At 37.9% G+C, this 12,741-nt stretch overlaps 1 long non-coding RNA gene across 1 annotated transcript in view; it reads left to right on the forward strand.

The window, feature by feature from the left end:
* LOC134419403 (uncharacterized) overlaps window positions 1-12,741 on the forward strand; it is a 109,665-nt gene that overhangs the window by 32,250 nt on the left and 64,674 nt on the right. The gene's annotated exons all lie outside the window — the stretch shown is intronic.

Consider the following 12,741-nt stretch of genomic DNA (forward strand, 5'->3'; position numbering starts at 1 on the left):
TATCATGATGGAAACACATGAATAAAGAAACAACCTATATTATGAATTATATCTCATGGATTAAGAAACAGCTAATGGTATAAATTATAACTATGGAATCTAAATGGGGAATGTCAAATAAATGTACATTTAAGGCTCTGAGCCAGGCTCACAGCTGATCTCAGTTCCCTTGGGAATCAGAGCCTTCATCTCTGCTGAAAATAGGTGACTCCAGGCATTCTTTAGTGAATTGATCCAATCTTGCTCCTTCCTTTTAAAGTGAAAGCTGTGATGCTGATGTTGCCCTCCTTTTTTACAGCAGTGCATAGAGTTTAGAATGCTCACACAGAAAGTGGGTAACAGTTGTCTTTTCCAACAGAAGCTCTTTGAGGTTACGTCTTCTACTTATGCCAGGGCAGTTTGTGTATGGCAGCATTTTGCTTTCCTTTTGGACAAGAATCACTTTGGAGGAATGAACTCCTAATTCAGTGGGAAAGAGAGGCAGAGCAGAAAGGGTCAAGGTGCCATAGTTCAGGGATTGATGCAATTGGTGAGAGAAAGGTGCCTGCAGTTCCAGTCCTCTGTCTGTAAATGACTTCTGTAATTCACGTCAAATTGCTACCCTTTCAAAAACACCCAAAACTAAACAGCAACAAAACCCACAACACAAACACGCAGTAGAATTATTATCAATTAGGAAGCTAACCCAACCATCTCTTGATCTACAGGAGTAATTTAAATTCTGAATATAAGTATCAGTCTCTGAGTCTGATACTAAAATCTTATAAAACAGGGGAAGTTAGGAGAAAAGTGCTCTATGCACTTCTATTTTCTATTAGAGAGCTCCAAACACACTATTCTTATCTTCCTACTTCTTATTTCTGTATTTCTAATATTCTATGTTTCTAATTTTCACTGGACATTTGATGGAATGTCTAGATCCTGAAAGGGGTTTTTGAATGTCCAGTCCATTAGGCCCTTAACTACATCTCGAGAGTATAGATTGGACTCTAAATGGCATAAAAACATACTTTGTGGCTACATGTTTAAGCAGGCACTGTTTGATGCAGCGGGAATAATGACCTAGCTCCAGGCTATCATTTCTAGCTCTTTTGCAGGTCTTGCTGAGGCAGATTTGAACAAGGCCTAACATCTGTCATAGAGTAGCACTGCAGATACTACCCAGATCACTGAAGTTCTTTTGGAAGTTTATTTTATTGCGTGGAAATGGCTTTGGCTCACCTGCCAGTATAATTTCTTGTTGCACTACTCTTTAAGGGCACGATGGCAGCATCCTCTGAAAGCATTACTGCTAACACAACTGGGTTAACGTTTATGGGACCACGGCAAATCTTTGGACCCTGTGAGAATTCAGCCTAGTTGAGTTGAATTGGTAACACACTGCTTCTACAGGCAGCCTCAAACTACATTGGAAAGGCAAGACTGAGCTTTGCTCAGCTGAACTGTGGTGCAAAGTTTTGTACTAATATATCAACAGGGAGTTCTGAATGTTGGGTTGTAACTCAGGTCTTGCAGAGAGCCTCCCTGCCATACCAAAGTGGAAATGCAGTATTCTACACCTCTAAAAGAGACTGTTTGGGTTAAGAAACATTTCCTTTTCTTAATATGAAATACAATAGGACCTTCTCATACAAATACACCATCTTGGCCATCTTTCACTTCATAGTATGTCTGCTGGTAATCTGCATTTCTTGTTGTCACTAAAGAGTTTAAGCATCAATTTCTTAGACTATCTACACATGTAATTTTCCCTTTAATCTTGTGTAATGTTGGAATGTCAGCAGGAAGTTGTGGCAAACAGTAGGTATTCCATTCTGTGGAGTAGTCAGGGAATTAGAGGTAGCTAGGTTGTCTCTCTTCAGCACAGGTGTGGGCATTTCCATGAAACAGTAAGGTGCTTTTGCAGCTAGGTGTGTGAGCTTTCCATTGGGCTGATAAACTATCTCAGGTGGACAAAACTCTCTAATGGAGTGTTAAGCAGGGCCTCCCTGACCAAGCAACAGCAGAGTCTGGTTATGGGCTGAGGTGTCAGAGCTGCATTTGAGCCTGTCACATAAATCAGATTCCATCACTGAAATAAGGCTATCTCCTGCAGAATGGGGATTAGATATCTTTTGAATTGCAGACCTCAATTGATTTCAAGCAGTTGACTTAAAAAGATGAATTTCTTTTAAAACCATATTGTAGTGATATATTTTCATAAATCAAGGGAAGTCCCAAGCTCAGGCATGATTTTGTTTGCATAGTGAACCAGTGTCCTGTTTTCTCCTTGCATATAGCAATTATGACTGTCAATTCATTTATCTTTCCCTTTTTTAACCTTTGTCCAATATAAATCTATAATTTGTTGATTTGCATATAAATGCTTTCATATATCAAGTTCTGTACTATTTGTCTGTTATTTTCCACGATTTTTAAAAATTATTCTGAAGTTTTTGTTATGGAAAATGCAGTTGACCCATGTGAAACTTAAGACCTTGTCTGCTCCCTTCCCATAGATGCTGGGGATTATTATAAATAGCTGTAGATAAAAAGGTTATGGCAGCTTGTTTCCTTCTCTATTGTGAAACCATTTTATCTTCTGCCTGTTTTGTCTTTGCATGTCTTGTTAAGTCATATCCAAGAAAGGGAGTATTAAGCATGCACCACATTTTTATCCTGGTTACACGACACAAGCAAGGAGAAGGGTCTCCAGCTTAATTTTCTGGAGGAATTGCTCACATTTGTGACTAAGATTCTTGGAAAGCTCTTCTAGTAAGCTGAGTGTCATTTTCCCTTTAAGCAGTATTGATTTTTGTTAGTTAATATTTAGTATCCATTCTACCTAAATTATCCATAGAAATGAGATTTTCTGATACACAGAGAGGACTTCCTGAGATATGAAAGAATGTCACAGTTTTCTGGCTTTCTGCCCTGAATGGCTCATGCTTCTGCTAGAGAAAAATGAGCAGAAGCATCTCACAGAATGTTGTTGCCAACAACCCCTAGAACTTCAGCAAGTGCCACGCAGCTTATTCTTAATGAAAGTGCTGAGAACCTAAGCCATGGCTACTTTAAGTGTTAGACTAAGTATATTTAAAGAGTTTAATTACATTTGATATAAGTATAGTCGAAGAAGATAAGTAGGTACTACTAGAGGATGATTCAGATCTTGAGCTCTAGTTTCTTGAACACAACTTTTTGTAAAGGGTCACAGTTTAAGCAGCTTCCATTATCAACCACTTGTTCAATTTCTCTTCCTTTTGTACTCGTGCAGTTGAGTGTGATGCTACTGTGAGTCTAAAATAAACATACAATGAGTTGTGTATTCTGGTGTGCAAGGAGAAATGCACTTTACTGTGACCTGTCTCTAGCTTTTCAGTGGTGTTCTTCACTGTACTTGATTTTAACTTTGGGGTTTGAAATTGTCAAAAGGGATATTATTCTATTCCTGTTTAAATAACGGAGCATATGCAGATATAAATATTTACCAATGCAAAATGGATTCTAATTGCTCTCAGTGAATTGTCTGTTGCTGAAGATCTGAACAGAGTTATCCTATATCTCAGGGCTAGAGAGATCACCTTTGATTATATATTTAAGTTTTTAATTGGGCATTGCATTATATTTCAAAGAAAAATCTGTCCAATCTGATGAGCTTGGTGAATTTTATTTTCGCTGTATAATTTTAGTAGAATTACAACATTTTAGTAGAATTACAAAATTTTCATTTCAGTTCTCACTCAGTCACATAATCACAGAATGCTTGAGGTTGAAAGGGACTTCTGGAGTTTACCTTGTGCCACCCCACTGCTCAAGCAGGCCCACCTAGAGCAGTCTGCCCAGGATCCTGTCCAGATGTTTTTCTAATATCTCCAAGGGTGTAGACTCCACAACCTCTATTGACAACTTGTTCTGGTGCCCAGTCACCCTCACAGTAAACAATTGTTTCCTGATGTTCAGATGGAAGCTCTTATGCTTCAGTGTGTGCCCTTTGCCTCTTGTCTGTCACTGGACACCACAAAAAAAGAGCCTGGCTGTGTCTTCTTTACATCCTTGGGTAGAGGATCCAGCTCTTATCCTTTTTCAAATTTCTTATGGTTAGTGATTGCCCTGCTCTCTAGTCTACCCAGATCTCTTTGTAAGGCCTCTCTCTCCTCCCAGAGGAGCCCACAGCTCCTCCTGTTTTAGTGTCATTGCCATACTCACTTAATGTACACTCAGTTCCTGCACCCAGACCATTTATAAAAATGTTCAAGAGCGCTAGCCCTGAAATTGAGCCTGGGGGAGCCCACTACCAGCCTGACATAATCCTACTTACTGAAACATTTTGAGCCTGATTTGTGAGGCAATTGTTCACCCAGCATATTTTGGACTTGCCTGAGTGCTAAACATTTTGTCCAGAAGGTTAGTCTGAAAGGCAGCATCAAAGCTTTACTGAAATCTAAACCCACCACATCTACTGACTTCTCTTGGCCAACTCAACTTGTGACCCAGTGATAAAAGGAAATTCAGTTCATTAAGCAGGACTTTCCCCTCATGAGCTCATATTGGCTTTCATCAGTGGTGGTATTGTCTCTCAAATAAGTCCTGGAATAACTTTCTTAAAAATTTTAGCAGACACAGAGAGACCTGTAATTATCAGGGTCTTCCTTCCTAGTCTTACTGAAAACTGGGAAAACATTTTCCAGCTTCCAGTTAACTGGGACCACTTCAGACTCCCAAGAGTGGTGAAAAGTCATGGATTGAGGGGTCACACAAAGGCATCTCTTTCAGTACTCTGGGATGTATCCCACTGGGCCCCATAACTTGATGCATCCAGCTGGAGCAGCAGGTCTTGAACAAGTTCAGGGCAGTTTTGGTTTTTGTTTGGTTTGTTTTGGCTATTAAGTTGCCCAGAACACTGAGAAGTTATGATACTTTTCTTATACAGTTTTACCATCTAGATCTGCAGCATTTTATGTTAGCTTCTAGTTAGAATAATGGGAAGACTATTTCAGAAACAATTTACAGTATTTTCCTTTTAAAATACTAATTGTTTCTAAGATTGTGGCAATTAATTTCCATGTTCTGTTATTAAAATACCAAAAGCATTAGTAAAGAGTAGATATATGACCACAAAAATAGCTCATTCCTAGCTCAACATCATGTGTAGTCTCACTGGATTGTAATTGTAATCTCACTAGAAAAATTAAAAATAAACATACATGTTTTAGAGTTCTCAATATCCAAAGGTGATGACAACAAGCCAAAGGGAAATAATTCATACTATTGTGACTATGAAAAGTGTGTATATGAGTAAGATTAGGTGTTACCAAATAGTGGTTATACAATCCACTCCTTAAAAGTGACCTTGCTATTCATCGTATCTAGTCCCAAAAGGAACTTGTTAAAAAATAGTTATTTTATGCTTTTCTTTATTTTTTTACTTACTTGAGAGTTTTTAAAACCATTTAATTTACTCACACAATTTTACTTGTGATCTTAACATTTTTTTCACTTTGAAAAAGAACACAAAATATGAAAAAGTAGAACAACATTATTGAGGTTGGAAAAGAACCCCAAGATCATCAAGTTCAACCAGACCACACTGAGTTGTTTTCCAAACACCTCCAGGGATGGTGACTCCAAAACTTCTCTGGGCAGCCCATTCCAGTTCTTGACAACCCTTTCAGTGGAGAAATTCTTCCTGATGTCCAGTCTGAACCTCCACTGGCATATCTTGAGGCTGTTGTGTCCTCTTGTTGCCTGGGAGAAGAGGCCAACCCCACCTTGCCTCACCCTCCTTTCAGGCAGCTGTAGAGTGATGGGGTCACCCCTGGGACTCTTTTTTTTTTTTTTTTTCCAGGCTAAACACCCCCAGCTCCCCCAGCTGCTTCTCACTGACTCACTCTATAAACCCTTCACCAGCTGCATTTCCCTTCTCTGGACTCACTCCAGCCCCTCAATGTCTCTCCTATAGTGAGAGTCCCAAAACTGGACACAGCACTTGAGGTGTGGCCTCACCAGTACCGAGTGCAGGGGGACAATCACTGCCCTGGTCTTACTTACTGTACTATTACAAAATGCCCTACAAAAGTAGACTTTAAACACTAGTTAATAAGATCAATGTCAGAAAAAAAATTAAAGAAAATTGAAAATACAACTTGTATATCATTTCAAGAGATTGCTTTCACATGCAAGGGTAATAATACTTTGACCACGATTTATCTGTGCAGTGTCTACAGAAAATAATTCCTTCTCTTGTGCTAACATTCAGTGAACCTCATATTCACTTAATGTGAGCACAATGGGATCAGCTGTCTTGTCAAGTTAATCTATAACATTAATGCAGTGTTTTATCCCTCTTTCTCAGACTCCATGTACATAAAACATTCATATATATATAGTTTTCAGCAGAATGTTCTTGTGTCCATCAGTTACAAATGCATGGTTTTATCCCTGGGCCGGTGAAGTGCCTCTGTACCTTGGTGTTCCTGTGTATGTACTGTGATTCCCAAATCTGTTACAAAAGAGTATGCAAATTAAAATGTCTCCTGTATGTACTCTAAGATCAGTGTATAGGGTATGCCTCAGTACATCCTGTCACTTATGCTGTATTTCTGGTTGGTTCTTATCTGCTCTGATGGAATATAGAACATTAGAAAGGTTCTTTCTGAAAGCTGCTATAAAGGAACTGGTACTAACATTTGTAGGTAGAGACCATTGCTACATACAATCCAGAATTTTCATATCCTCTTTTCAATTCCATTGTTACTTATGGGCAGATCTATAAGGAGGCACGATGACCTCATGGAAAAGGCAATAGAGGAGAAAACGTACTTCTGGTTGTTTTGTTGATTTACTTTTTTATTTTCAGTGAGATATTCTTGCCCTTTGTGAATGATAATTATAAAGGCTGTGCTCACCATGGTACCTCTATGTACAGCACTCCATACTCTGGGCATCATTCATCACTTCCAGCTCCTGCTGTGCTATCTGGAAGAAGTAGGAAGTGTTTACAATTTTGCTTCTTCTCTTTCTGTATTGAAGAACTTGAGCATATATTTCAAAGAGGAAATTACATCTGGATAAACAGATTAGAAAAGGGGGTGCTAGGTTCTACTCTCTAGATACCAAGATAAAGGAATGCAGTAACATTAACACAGGATGAGGAGAAAAAAAAGGCCTTAAATTTTTATTTCTCTGTTGGTAAATCTCTGCAAAGCAACATCTCAAATTCATCATTTGATCAAACATTTTGTCTTAGAAAATATTTTTTATTTTGCATTTACTAAACCAAAAAAAAGAATTTGAGTGTCATATTCAGGTTCAGGCCCTTAGTCGCCATTAAGTGCAAGAAGTGCAAGGAATGGTTGGTTTGCTCTACAAGAGACTGCTGTTGTAGTACTTGGCTTTACAAATGTGCAGTTACATTGTTCAGGACTCAAGCACTGTTTGAAGTCTTGTATAGCTCTTTTTTCAGGCCCTCTGTACAGGGCTAGAGTTTCATCCTTAATCAACAGCCAGCTGTTAGGGCTGCCACTGATTCCTGACCTGTAATTACCCCAGAACCTCATCCTGCTGGCTGGCTTCTCAGAGTCTCCTGATATGCATGCTACAAGATTGAAAGTGGCAAAAAATCCTTTGCAAAGGTACCAAGAGATTTGTGTCTTTGCACTACAAATCAATCCAAACACTGAAGGCACGAGTCCTGTTCTCCCCTGCCCCCTCACTCATTTCTCCCTTTAACTCTGTCCTGCATTTCAGGCTGTAATTAAGACTAAAAATGTGAAATCAAGCAAGTTTGCTTGAATCTGCCTCTAGGAAAAGATCAATTGGCAAACCAAATGCATGGTATCCTTGCTGATGAGATCCATGATTTTTTGCTGGACCATCTGATTATGTTTTAGTATGAACTGTGTAAGCTTTCTAATGGAATGCCCTGTTTGAGTAAGCTGCAACCATACACACACTTTAAGTATTATAGATTCTAGTTGTCATGAAACATTTACTTCATTGTCAGCTCTATCTACTGTATTCTTGAATTTTGAACTACAAAGTACTGCCAACCAGCAGACATGCATTTTTATTCCAGGATGAATGATGATTGCAAGCCATGAATTGGTTTCAGTTCTCCCTCCCTTTCATCTGAGAGGAGAAGCTTGTTTTTTAAAAAACATGCCATGTCCCCCAGATATGTGTATTAGTAAATATATGTGCAAAGGAAATGCTAGAACAATTGCAAGTTTTCATTGCTGCTATTGCTAATTGTATAGCTAGCTCCTTTTAGAGCTGGCCACCATAACCAGCTAATTCTAGATTTATCTTTCTTTAGCTGAGGGAAATAGCCTCACATCTGTTAAGAGATTATCACCTGATGAGTACATCTGAGATCAGAAACACTTTGCATCAAGCTCAGGTCTCAGCAATGCCCACACTCAGGGTTACTGTCGTGGTAGAGGCAGGATGCTCACGTGAAGGGGCTGACACATTTTCAGTGCTTTGTGAACAGGTGACAAGGATTATGGACTGCAGGAGAGGCAGGAGACCTGGGAGCAAAGATGATCTTCCATGCGTGTATGTGTTTCTCTGTTCACTGGAGAATGAAAGGCAGTTCCAAGGGTTTTTAGAAATTTCCTGATTTTTTTTAATTTTTTTTTTTTTTTTTTTTTTTGCCAAACAGCTACATTCAACTTAACGTTTACTTGCTGAGAGATGTTAGTGGGAATAAATTGTTGCTAGGGTATGGAATGTGTCTTTCAGTATTCCCATAGTCAACGGTTTTGATTTTATCTGATAAACTCAAGTATTGCACAGGGGAAAAAGTAAGCTGTATTATTAACACAGGCTGTTGAGAAAAACTTCTTTTAAAAAAGCAGAACTCCGGGATGTGATATTAAGAATTTTTGTAGATAATTACATTAAGTCTGAAAATATGTATTCAGCTGATATGCACAGCAGCATGGCAGAGACTTAGACAGGAGTCAAACTCTGATCTGATTAAGGGTTTTTGTGATTTGCTTTCTATTTTTTTTTTCTTATAGCTCTCATCTTTCACAGTCCTATTAATTGTCTTTTTCTAGCCTTGTTTCCAGTCTGTAACTGATATTCAGCTACACACTGTAAAAGTAACTTATGTACAACAATTTTCTCTCCATTGATTAAAAGAAGTATAGGCTACCATAAAGAATGCTTCCCACATTGATTGAAGAAGGCAGCTAATAATCACTAGGAAAAAAGATTCTTCCACACAGTTACAGTTCTATACAGCAAAGAGAAATCTTTATCTATATCACAGAAAAATGGTGAGGCTGTTATTAGTATTTGCACTTTGACTCAGAGTTGTTCTTGATATTTTCCCTGTAATATGACCTGGGCAAAGAGGAATCTGAAACACAGTGTTCAGTTTGCACTTTCTGAAACCAAGTTGTTGTCTGGCCAATTCAGTTACTGTGATCAAGGCTGTGGTGGGGATGTTCAAAGAGGAAAGGACAGATCTGACATGTGATCCCCACTGATCACAATGGAACTGTGGAAATTTTGGCAGCACAAGAAAGTATAATTCATATGCATTAATACAGCCAACCATGCTGCAGTCTATCTTTAAATTAGTGAAACACAGAAGAATGAGTCTCTATTTCCTACCACTGCATTATGGTGTATGCTTTTAAAATACCATTTTTTTATTGCAAAATACTAAAAAAATGTTGCTTCTATAAATAATTTTTTCTAGGTAACACTAGCCTACAGAGAGAGAGAGAAAAAATAAAACCTTAAGAAAGCATATATTGTAAAATGAGAGATTTACAAAATAAGATATCTGAAGTTAAAAGCTAGGACTATTAAAGCTTTTCTCATCTAAAATAACACTGCAAAAGATAGGAAATTTCACGATGTATATATGCACATATATTTTCAAGTATTACTGTTCAATAAAATGTGTTATTCTCTACAAGAGGAGGAGACACAACCCCAGAGCTTTTTGATAAAACTATTGTTTGTCTTTCTGGAAGCTTTGCAGAAACTGAAGGGAACTCAATCTTAAGCTCTGTTTGCCAATCAAGAGCACCTGAACTCAGCTTCTCAGTTTCCCATTCAGTGAGATGTGAGATGTTATCTAACGCCAAAGGGCAGAGCAGCTTTTCTCTTATCTGAGTCCCACATAGGCAAATACACAAAACAAGCACGGAGGAGTAGGGTTATTAACATTTAACTGTTAAAAATTGTGGTTTGTCTCTTCCAAGAACTCCATGTCAGAAGATAAACTGAAATTATAACTCTTGTTCTGTCAATTGGAAAAGATGCCCCTGAAAGAACTGTGCAGTGCTCAGGGATGGCCACATCTACAAAATTAAGTTCTCCAAATGGTGGGGGGGACAAATTCAGTGGAATGCCAAAACCTTTGTAAACAAGAATCAGAATAAATGCAATGAAGTTTATTGCTATCTGGTTGTTAGACATGATTTGGTAGTTTGTATTAGCTTGTTTCCTAAGAGATTGTGTTTCTTGTGGTTTTTTACCTTAATTTTTAATTTAAAGCTTTCTATGAGCAAAATCATTGAACATTTGAGACTCCACCATATTTTTAGAGGTAATTTTGCATAGAATATATTTAAAAGGTTATGTACTTTGATGTCTTTGTCATGTGGTTTGTATCCACTAAGCACATTACATTTTTTAAAAAGTAATTTTATGAAAATACTGCGTTTAAACATTTGTCAAGGGATGAAGATTAGCTGGATAGATGTAGGATGCCAGTATATTATGTACTCTGTTAATCTGTATACCATAACACTCTTGATCATCAAAATCTCTGCAGTTTTGCAGACTTGTTACTGCAAATTCAAACTTTAATTCATGTGAATCTAAATTAAACTAGAATGCATCAAGACATTTTATTTTAACATTTTTATCCATAGATGATTAAAAAGCAGTAAAACACAAATTTAAATTTTATTTAAAAGGCAAACACAGAGAAAAAAGCCAGTTTTGAGTCAGGGTAGGAATTTGTTTCAAAATGACTCCTTTCTTGAAAAAATATATGAACTAAGTATCCAAACTGGGGAGAAATTGATGTCAGAGACAGGAGATGTGCTTGGAAGCAGGAAGTAAATTTAAATCGTAGTTATAAAACTATGGAATGGTTTGTGTTGGAAAGGGTCTTAAAGATCATCTCATTGCAACTCCCCTGCCATGGGCAGGGACACCTTTCACTATCCCAGGCTGCTCAGAGCTCCATCCAACCTGACCTTGGACACTGCCAGGGATGGGGCACCCACAGCTTCTCTGGGCACCCTGTGCCAGGGCCTCACCACCCTCCCAGTAAAGAGTTTCTTCCTAATATTTAATATAAATCAAACCTCTTTCAGTGTAAAATCATTACTCCTTGTTCCATTGCTGCACTCCCTTATAAAGGTCCCTCCCTGTCTTTCCAGTAGGTCCTATTTAGGTAATGGAATGTGAAATTTTAAAAAGAAAGGGAGAAAGAGCCCTTGATCCACATTTATAAAGGTGGTCTTTGTTTTCCTCAGTTATTTTTCACAACCACTAACTGGCTACTCAGGAGGTGTAAAACACTGGGCATAACCTATGTAAAACTATGGCAGCAACTAGGGAAAAAAAATTAGTCATGTCAGGTGTTACTGAAGGTAACCAGCCAGCAAGTGATCCACAAAAGGAAGGTACCCATTCACAGGGTGAGGGTTAGAATTCTTCCCTCATCTGCCCCTGCTAGCAGTCCTCATCCTGGAGTTAATTATTTTCCAAGGTGCTGTGTAATAGAATCCAATGGATGCAATTAAAACCTGACAGATGGATGGGAATAGGCCAGCGTCTCCGGAGATGAAGTTTTAACTTCTGAATAGGGACAAATGTCTGAGGGACTGGGAAGTGGAAAAGGAGGAAGACAGTCTTGAGTTCTGACCCTTCTGGTCACACTTCACGAAAAGAGCAGTGGAATTAGATTAGATATTAGGAAGAAGTTCTTTACAGTGAGGGTGGTGAAGCACTGGAACAGATTGCCCAGAGAAGTTGTGGATGTCCCATGAGAATTGTGGTCACATATTTCTGTGAATTTAGACTCAGTATTATGTCCATGTTGCTTCACATGAAGTGTTGTGAAAATTATAATAAATTATTAGTTTAAAAAAATTAAAGGAAAACTATTTTGATGCATTCAGTAAAAACAAAATAATCCATCCTTGTGCATGATCCTTACGATTTTCTGATGTGTGAAGCCCAAAAACTTCTACACATACATTCAACAGAAGTACTACTTTGTGCCAGGTCCAGTGGGAAAGCTGAGGTACAGGGGTTAATGTTGACATAAAGGCCAAATCCTGATTTCTTTGATGTTAAGAGGAAAGTTTTCATTGAGCCCAGTGGGATTAAGATTTAGTGTACATGTTCTTGTTTCTTTGAAGTTAGTGTAGTCTAACATTGCTCAAATCTATTAAGTAGTCTTTACTAGTTCTGCGCTGGTGAATTAAAGAAAATTTTATGTTTGCAGCAAACTCTTTTCCTTCTTTCCAAACAAAAATTTTCACCAAGAGGAAACTGCAATGAGAATGAATAGATACTTGGTTTAAAATCTGTAATAAAAATATAGATAAGAATATAGGATACATGAAGTGTTTTATTACTTGCTTTTTAAGCTAAAGACATTTATAATAATAGCAAACATGAGCTCTCAAAAAAGGTTTTTATAACATATCTCTTTTCATCCATTCAAAAATTGTTTCAAAATCTATTAGGTTCTGGAAACAAAACAAAAAAATTCTT

The sequence above is a fragment of the Melospiza melodia genome, chromosome 6 (assembly GCF_035770615.1).
Source record: "Melospiza melodia melodia isolate bMelMel2 chromosome 6, bMelMel2.pri, whole genome shotgun sequence".
Lineage (NCBI taxonomy): Eukaryota > Metazoa > Chordata > Aves > Passeriformes > Passerellidae > Melospiza > Melospiza melodia.